The sequence below is a fragment of the Sinocyclocheilus rhinocerous genome, unplaced genomic scaffold (assembly GCF_001515625.1).
Source record: "Sinocyclocheilus rhinocerous isolate Xijiao unplaced genomic scaffold, SAMN03320098_v1.1 scaffold1879, whole genome shotgun sequence".
NCBI classification, from domain to species: domain Eukaryota; kingdom Metazoa; phylum Chordata; class Actinopteri; order Cypriniformes; family Cyprinidae; genus Sinocyclocheilus; species Sinocyclocheilus rhinocerous.
In genome coordinates this window covers 498,193-507,884 of record NW_015632718.1, presented here as the reverse complement: position 1 = coordinate 507,884, position 9,692 = coordinate 498,193, and the positions used below count along the sequence as shown (strand labels likewise).

Genomic DNA, 9,692 nt, shown 5'->3' with positions numbered 1-9,692 from the left:
GTGTGTGAGTGAGTAAGTGAGAGAGTGTGTGTGTGAGTGAGAGAGTGAGTGTGTGTGAAAGTGTGTGTGTGTGTGAGTGAGTGAGTGAGTGAGTGAGTGAGTGAGTGAGTGAGTGAGTGAGTGAGTGAGTGAGTGAGTGAGTGAGTGAGTGTGTGTGAAGGTGTATATATATATATTTATATACACCTTGCTACGTGTACTGCGTTAGGCTAACCGAGACTTGTCATTTGCACTTATATATTTTTACTCTTTTGTTAGTTTTGACTGCTTTTATTGTCCTCATTTGTAAGTCGCTTTGGATAAAAGCGTCTGCTAAATGACTAAATGTAAATGTAAATGTAAATCTGTATTTGCTTGCCTTTATCAAAGTTTGTATTCACTCTGAGGCTCCTGAGTCTCTCAATGTTTTATTATGTCAAGCGCCCCCTGGAGGAATACTAACTTTATTCATTTTAACGATTTCAGCACAAAATTGTACATTATTGTAAACATTATTTCTAAATTTGTACATTATTATTAAGGTAACTTTTCCTGTACCACTAAAACAATAGTTTTGTTTTTTTAGTTATTAAACTATTTTTGTATATGTGCAAGATTTTCTAAAGCAAACCCTGTATGTATTAATGTACTGAGTGTAATTGATAAGTCTCTGTCATCACGTTTCCATCTTAACACCACTGGTTCTCATGCCTAATTAAATATTATAAAATAACTAAACTTCAGAAATTTTCAGTGTGGAAAAAAACCCTATTTAAAGGGTTAGTTCACCCAAAAATGAAAATTAGCCCATAAATTACTCACCCTCAAGTCATCCTAGGTGTATATGACTTTCTTCTTTCAGACGAATCCAGTCGGAGTTATATTAAAAATGGTCTTTGATCTTTCAAGCTGTACAGGAGGACTTTGTTCACCCCCCGGAGCCGTGTGAGACACTTTTTATTAAGGATGGGCGCTTTTTATTTAACTTCTTTTGGACTGATGCATGCAACACCCGCTGAGTGGCATTAAACAGCTTGAAAGATCAAAGACAATTTTTTAAATACCTCTGACTGGATTCGTCTGAAAGAAGAAAATCATATACACCTATGATGCCTTGAGGGGGAGTAATTTATGGACTAATTTTCATTTTTGGGTGAACTAACCCTTTAACAGTCGGTGGTTCTGCCAGGTCCTTATCGTCCAACTACAGCACTCCTGGATTTTGTTCCCCTTTTTCTTTTATGTTCTGCAAAAATAGTTAATTTTCATTTTCTGTTTTTGTTCCTTAATAATCCCTTATTAGCAGCACAGTTAGTGCACTTTTATGTGTATGTCTTGACCTCATGGAACAACACTTGCACTGCCAGTACACTTTTTCTGTTGTTATACAGATTAATTTCTTAGAATCTACCTTTATCAGACCCGACTTAATACATACTCCAATCAAAACTGGTTACATTACTTTACCCATATATACAACACCACTCTAAACCCTTTTTTACAGAATATTTCTCTAACTGAAACCCAGTATGTAATGGTCAACTGAAGTCTACAGAGTTCTTCATCTCCAGCTGAATTACTTGGGCTGGAGCCCTGCAGCAGATACTCTGAGATTTTATTGTCTCTCTCTCTGAGAATCCTTTGTTTTGCTTTTATAACCGGTCCTACTAATTGGGAGGTGGGCGCACTAACACGGATGTTAAAGACCAAGCAATCTCTAGCATCAGTTGCCAGTGCGCCTCTTGAGATCAGGGGAGTGAGGTTTACTCTCGCAGCTCTTACTAGCTTGCAGTGTTGGGCAAGTTACTCTGAAAATGTAACAGCAAACATATTGTTAAATATGTCAAATCAGTGATGAATTGAGCATTGAATGACCGATGAGCCGAGTGAAAGGGACTTCGGTTTAACTGAGGCATTTGTAATAATAACATATAACAATAACCATAGATGGCTCCTGCTTAGATAATGATAGGTGTTTTTCTACTGCATAAACAATTCAGTTCCTGGAACTTGTTCAGAGATCACATTGTTTTTCCAGTAAATTGAAACTGAACTAAAATGAAACAAAAAGAACATAACAAAAACAATGGTAGTACTATGTGGGTATTACAGTACAGACAACATGTATTGTTATGTAAGCGGCAAATAAAAATTTGGATTTAAATGGTATGCTATGGTTGACCAAAAGAATGCCTGATTTATGAATCACTGATCACCATCATTGAACCAGTATTTATGGATTTTAACATAATTTCAATAATGCAGCTGCAATGGGTTTGTAAAAGCTGTTTCTGTGCGTGTTTTGGTGGGAGTTTGGTGCATTTACACAGTTTTGACCAGTAGGTGACCTGCTTGTGTTTTAATAAGCACTTTGAAATAGTTAATCATTTTGTGAAGCAGCTGGTTCATTTGATTCAAAGCTTCGAAAAGATTAATTTCTACCATCACTAGTTTGTTATACAGCGTCAAGTACAACAATATATCAGAATAACATATTTTTACTCCAAACTCGCATCAATAAAGTGTTTGAAACAACTTCCTTCTGTGAACTACTGTACAGTGGCTTCTCATCACTGAATGAATTATTTTATAGTATTCTACACAGTAATAAAGGCTATGGTGATTAGCATTGCGTGATAAATATTCATTATCCTTTAGAAAAATACCCAAGATGGCTTGAAGAACACGGATAAACCGTAAACTGTTGCAACCGTGTGTTAATTCTCGTCAGAGTCAGTCAATACAAAATCTTTTTTGTATTCAGCTTGAGCAATAGCTTGATATCTTCACATACAAGTGATTTCCTTTAATGACATAACTGTCACTATGACAGCTAATGTGTTTAGTTCGTCCCGTGTCCTCTGTGGAAAAACTGTATAGCCCAGGAACTAAATCAGAAAGGGTGCAGTTCAACCGCGATCAAATTTTGGTAGTAGTTCCACGCCGTGACGTCTCGCCCATCTATTGGTCTGATTACACACGAGTTCAGAGCCGGTCACGCTGAAAGGCGTTCCCCTAGCGTTTTCCGACGCAGCGTCTCGTTCCCTCGAGGAACTAGGGTTACATACGTAACCTGAGACGATTTCATTGAAAAGATGCAATATGACTTCTATAAGAACAATTTATAGTATTTTATATGAACACATTTCAAAACTGAAACTTCCCTTCTTTGTTCCTGTTCAACAGCATTTTAAATGATGATTTTTTTTACTTAATTCACTACATTTTACAGTATAAAATTGGTACATTTGGATAATTTGCTCTGGAATAGCAAATAAAAACAGCCTTCCCAATAAAACTGGTACGCTGTAAAAAATGATTGTGATTTTAACAGTAAAAGACTGTAAAAATGCTACAGTAAAAACCTGTTAACTGGTTAACAGTAAGTTTCCATACTATATACGGTGAATAAATGTAATTACATTTAATGTAATTTTACAGTAAAATACTGTTAAAAATACGGTTTTTGGAAGTGAAAAAGAAAAAGTCATTGTATAATTTACAGTGAAAACCCGTAAATTGACACTTCCAGAATTCCCTGCATGACACTTCATATTTTATGTTTTTTTGTTGAAATAACATGTTTCTTCTTATTTTTTTCTTATTAGTTGTGTATTAATGTTTATTGCATTATTTCAGTATCACGTATGTCACCATGATGGGGTTTAGTGTTTGTGTGAATGACACTGTGCACCTTCTATATATAAGTATTGCCCTCCTCAGCTCGTAGAAATGCTGTTTGTGATGAGCTTTGGTTCATCATGTGACTTTTTCATCACCACCAGTTTTTGGTGGTTATCAGTGCATTACAATGGTTCAAAACAGATATTAACACTTCAATATGTTAGTTTATTAACATTACATCAGTTAATGAAATGTGGTATTTTATTGTGAATTTAAGTTAAGTCTGTAAAACCTAAAATGTTGCTACCATATTTTTTACGGTGAAGTTGTGGCAATCACAGCTGCCGGTATTTTACTGTAAATTTCACAGATTTATTTTTTTACAGTGTACAATTTCTTGGTACAAAGGTGTGTTTCACATTGTTGTATTGTAACACTATACAACAACAACAACAACAAAAAAAAATATATATATTAAAATAAAATATTTACTCACCACCACCACCACCGTTGACATTGACCTGGAAACTCTTGTATATGGTTGCACTTTTTTTGATCATCTTCAGATGATAAACTCCGGAGTGTGTGGATTTGGTGTCTCTGATAATGAGAGATCCAGTATATTGGTCCAGCTCCAGACTGTCACCAAATCTCTCGTCATCAGTGTTATATGTTTCGAAGATTTTGTTCTTCATATGGATTACAGCTAAGAGCTTGCGCTCATCTCCAAACATCCAGAGTATTTGATCATTTCTCTGTATTTCAGTCTCACCAGTAAGCAGAGCAAGATTTTTTCCCTCTTTCACTGAAACTACTTTGACTTTGTGTGTCTCGGCACCAAATGCATCTGGGGAACAAATACAAACAGTTCTAATATCATTATATACCTATGTCTTATGTGTCAGGTATTGGCTCACAATAAAATCTTCCGCAGGCATTTTATTAAACAAAATCAAAACACTCAGGAGTACTCAAAACACAGCAGGAGAAACACAAACCAAATATAGACATAAGAACAAACAAAGAAAAACTGAAACTGAGGGCTGAAACCTGTTTTTCAGTCTGTGGTATAAACGTTTGTTCTCACAATCTGGGTTCATGTTTGCCAACCGAAAATTAAGCTTTAAAGGTGGATTGAAATATGATCAAAATGCTAAAGCTCTAGAAATATGATATGTTCCAAAACAATCATAATTATAATTCTGACATACCACCTCCTTACTTTTTAAATGGTGTTATCATCTTACACATACACAGAAAGCAAAGCTGCTCATTAACATTTTAAAATAAACTGAACAAACCTGCATAAAAGTTACCGTTTCAAACTATATCATCAAATACATGACCTTTACTAATCTCAATAGTAAACCATCTGCCCAGACTGGCTTGAGAACGGTGTAATATTTAGAGTTTTTAAGTTTAAATGTCAATAATACAAAATTAAGGCATTAAAATGCTTTCAAATGTCTTAAATATGGTTGTACAGTCGTCAGGGTTAGGTTTTTATGCATATGCAAGGATCAGCGTAGAATGTGCGGGACACAAATTTTGTCACCAGAATAGTATGTGGATACTGTACACACACCATCTGATTTTTGTCACACATGCGCATTGGTTTTGTTTGCTTTATTGTCCTCATTTGTAAGTCGCTTTGGATAAAAGCGTCTCCTAAATGACTACATGTAAATGTATAAAGTGAAAGTGAGGCGTCTCATACTCTGAGTTTGTACTCTGCATTTAACCCGTTCAAGCGCACACACACAGCAGTGAACACAAGCCATTTTTGCTACAGCACCCAGAGAGCAATCGGGGTGCAGCTGCGGGTATTGAAGGTGGAAAAGAGCAGTTTACATTCACTCTCCCCACCTGCGATTCCTTCTGGTACAGAGACTCGAACCCACAACCTTCAGGTTACAAGGCCGACTCACTAACCATTAGGCCACAACTGCCCCATATTTGGCATGCTTGATAATGTCTCTCCGTCCCTTACACTCACACTTTATAGAAATATCATACCTTCTGTTGTCTTCTTTTCATCAGAAGTTTTGCTTGAACCATTCACTGGAGCTTGTGTGCAGTTTGTTACAATATTGAGATCTGATTGGCCAGTCGCCCTTATTTAGTTCGTAAATTATCATAAGTAGAGAATTTTAATATTTAATTTGCTTGATAAGTTTTACACAATATACAACATTATTAATCTAAAGGGTGTGGTACGGGGGATGATGGTGTTACAGCAGGGATGCTTTTTGGTATTTTTTAAACAAAGGGGATGTCATCCCCCCACATCCCCCTTCAATTCGAGCCCTGACCGGAGTGACCAGATGTCAGTGGTATACCAAGTGCCAGCACGGACACCTCTGACCTCTCCACTGCTTGCGTTTAAGTGTGTTTTTAGGAAAAACTGATAACAAAACAACAAAACAAAACTAAAATAGTGACCACTCATACAAACTTATCAAAGAATTTATCGGAGCAGTCAAGATGTGCTAAAGTCTCCATCAAAAAAAAAAAAAAAATTCTGAAAGAAGTAATAATATAATAGTTTCTCTTAACTAATATGGGTTAGGTGTAGGTTCAATGAGATCTGGCTGGAGAGCTGAATTTACACGTAAGTGGAGTGGCATGTGTGCATCTGAGTTTTCTCCATAGCGACAGCTGCTGACGCAATGTTGAGTGAAGCAAAATCGAAACTGATAGTTTCAGGGCAACAGAATGACCTTGATTCTTAATATCAGTTCTTTAGTTTACGTGTGTGTTTCTGCGATTTTCAAAAAGTTAAATTTAACACCGTGTCTACACCGGACGCGAGCGCGACAAAATAGGCGACAATAGAACCAGTGGCTTAGCAAGTCAGCCCCGGGCCCATATGCAAAAAAATTGTATGGGCCCCCCCAAACGTTATTGGCTCCAACTCGGTTAACTTATTGTTGATTTTTCTGAAGTGATTAACGTTATGTGTATTCACAAGCTGTTTTATTTACGGTATAAATGCTTGGAAATAATATTTAACGTTTTCAAGTCAATTCATCATTTGTAGCACGCAAGCCACCCAATAATCGCAATAAGCTTTGTGCTTTTGTTACTGATATTAAAACACAAAGTGTCAGCCTTCTGTCAACTTTATAATCAAATACTACAAACAATAAATGTGTTTTTACGCTCTTAGATTTGTAGTGATATAACTATATTTGTCTCAGTTCAAGCAGCATGTGAATCAATTATATTTTCCTCTTTAATATTTGCTGCACGAAATAAACATCAATAAATATTTGAATGCATGTTGAAAAAATCTGAACAATTGAATACAAACGAATGTTTCATGAAATCGATCAATTAGTTTCAAAAAACGTCAATAAGCCTACGTATTATTGCTGTTTTTCATGTTAAATGTGAAGAATGACAGGTTGGATGCCACAGACTTTTTATTTTATTTTTATTTTTTTGGCGGAGTATAGGTGGAATTTTCACACTAACTTCACACAATATAACATGATTTTATTATCGTAATTGTGACTTTATTCTTAAAATATTATGACGTTAATCTTTATTTAGTTAGTTATTTTTCAACATGGCACTAAAATGCGCAGTAAAGCCGCAGTAAAGCCGCAGAAGCCCAAAAAACAAAAAATAATAAATAAATAAATAAAATACTAAGGAGATACTTTAATTATTTATTAATGAACTAGTATTTTCTGAGTCAGTGTCACAAGATGAAGTTGAAGATCCTGACTGGCATCTCCTCAGGACACGGGCCTTTAGAGAGAAATACATCTTTACTGGTTAGCCTACATAATGAAAGAGTTTTTGTTTTCGATTTGAGATATTTCGTATCAAAGTATTTAAAGCATTCTATTAGATATTTATCATGTCTGTGAGGAGGCAAGTATTCGCTGAGTTTCGGTTCATAATTGTGAAGAGCTCCTGCTCAAGACCAAGACAACAGAAAGCAGAAATTTTTCCAAAAAATGCAAGTGATGGTGCTGGCGCCTCCATGTCCTGCAAAGCGCGGTTCAGCATCTAACAGCACACATTTATCTAGGTTAAATGTTTTAATTAATATCGTGAATTGCATGAAGTGTTTTATGTCTATAGATTTTATTGTAGGCAAGTCGTGTTGATTTGAGAAGGCTAAATTGATCAAACATATAGCCTATGCTCAACTCAGTCCGCTGCTGGCCGCTTAGTCCTTACTTAAAAAAAAAACAACAACTTGAATTTAACAAACATAACATGTTCCAAACATATTTCTAAAGTAACTTAATAAAGAAACGAAAAGAAATATAACCACTTTGCCATTAAAAACGAAAACTGAGAGAGAGAGAGAGAGGAAAGACACGGGCTCGGGTCAGACTCAAGACGACAATCCTGATAAGCCGTAGGAAGGGCCGCGCCCGTGCAGTGCTGTATTCGTTCCCTCGTTTCAATTAAAGGTTCCCCCTCAGCTCGGCGGGCCCCCAGTACGCGCGGGCCCATATGCACCTGCATACCCAGACGCTACGCCCCTGAATAGAACCTATTAATGCCGTCTACACTAGATGCAGCGCGGCGCGACAAATTCCCGACAACTGCTGCTGCGTTCTATTTATGACGTACTGACACAAATTTCAAATGATGTTCAAAGGTCGCTTTGTCGCGTCCAGTGTAGACAGACTTTAGCTTTCGCGTCCACGGAGTAAGACTTTTTAGTCCTTTTTAAGAACATTATGGATGCAAATTTATTATCCTTTTCACATCCCATTTCAGAAAATCTGAGTTCCTGAACTACTTGATAAGTAAACAATATTTTTCAACCAAGAACCGCAAAATATAAAGCTTAAATAATTTGCGACGTCTTTTTACAAATGTTGAAAAAGCCGTGAGCTACTTCTGTTTCTGAATAAATAAAGCCGTTATCACGAGTCTATTTCGAGTAGAGGTATCTTCATAAATAACAATAAAAAAAAATCACGAACAACCAACCATTTGTAAACAACTTGTCGAGGCTGAATACACGGAGCTCTAAAATAATGTTAGAGTCGTTAAGCGACATCGCTCCGTTGCTATTCAATCGCGCATTCAATTGAACCTTGCAAAAGCGTTTTTAATTTTTTGTATTATTTCTGCACTACAATAACTACAAAATTACATATAAAATGTATCTAGTACGTTCTAACTTAAGTGGGTCAAAAAATTACACTAAAGTTCAGCCAGTCATATTTAATATTACTTTAAAATATATTAAATTAGAATGTAATAATCATGCAATTAGTAGTTTTATTATTATGTTGTTGATATTTAGCCTAAGGTGAAACCGAAATTGTTAAAACAAATAGATATGAAGCTCTTACCTTTCAAGAGTAGTAAAAACAGAACTATTTTGAAAGTCTTCTTTGTAACTCTGTACAGTTGTAAGTTTAATAAATATGATCCGGATTTCATAAATTGCTCCATCGTGTCTCAGTTTCTAATTCTCCTCATCCGACTGACCAGGCTACGCCTCTCAAGGTAAGGTTGTCCAAAGATTTCCGGGTTCTTTTTTCAGATATATCTTTAATGTGCGCTGGATGCTGTCGTGGATCTGTAGATTAACATCACGGAAATTCACCCATTTCTCCCGAAATACATGAAAGCAAGTGGCCAGTGAACTGGGAGGAAAACAGAGTAAACGTTATAGTTACCTACACAATGATAGGAATAAAACACGTCGTCAAATTTGAATTGGAAATTCCTCGTGGATAGGTTTTATTTTTCATAAACTTGGTTCTGATAACAGCTTAACATTATTTACCTTAGCCTTCCTTTGGGGTCTTTGCTATTATATTCCAATATCATTATGCCTCAATTAGCTAGTTGTAGATTAAGAGTTGTTGTTTTAGATGTACAGATGGCTTGCTGCTGTGTTTAATAGTATATGTTGTCAAGTCACCTTTATTTGTATAGCGCTTTATACAATACTGGTTGTGTCAAAGCAGCTTTACAATGTTAAACAGGAAAATAGTTTGTCAATAATGCAAGAAGTCAAAAACAGAGTCATTTTTTCAGCTAAAGTCAGTTAATTGATGATTCAGAGATGTCATCATTCTCTTCCAATAGTGTCTGTGCAATCA

The 9,692-nt window shown here is 36.0% G+C and overlaps 1 pseudogene; it reads left to right on the top strand.

Annotated features, from left to right (window-relative positions):
• The window catches only part of LOC107742804 (uncharacterized), a 39,716-nt pseudogene that overhangs the window by 4,260 nt on the left and 25,764 nt on the right, over positions 1–9,692 (top strand).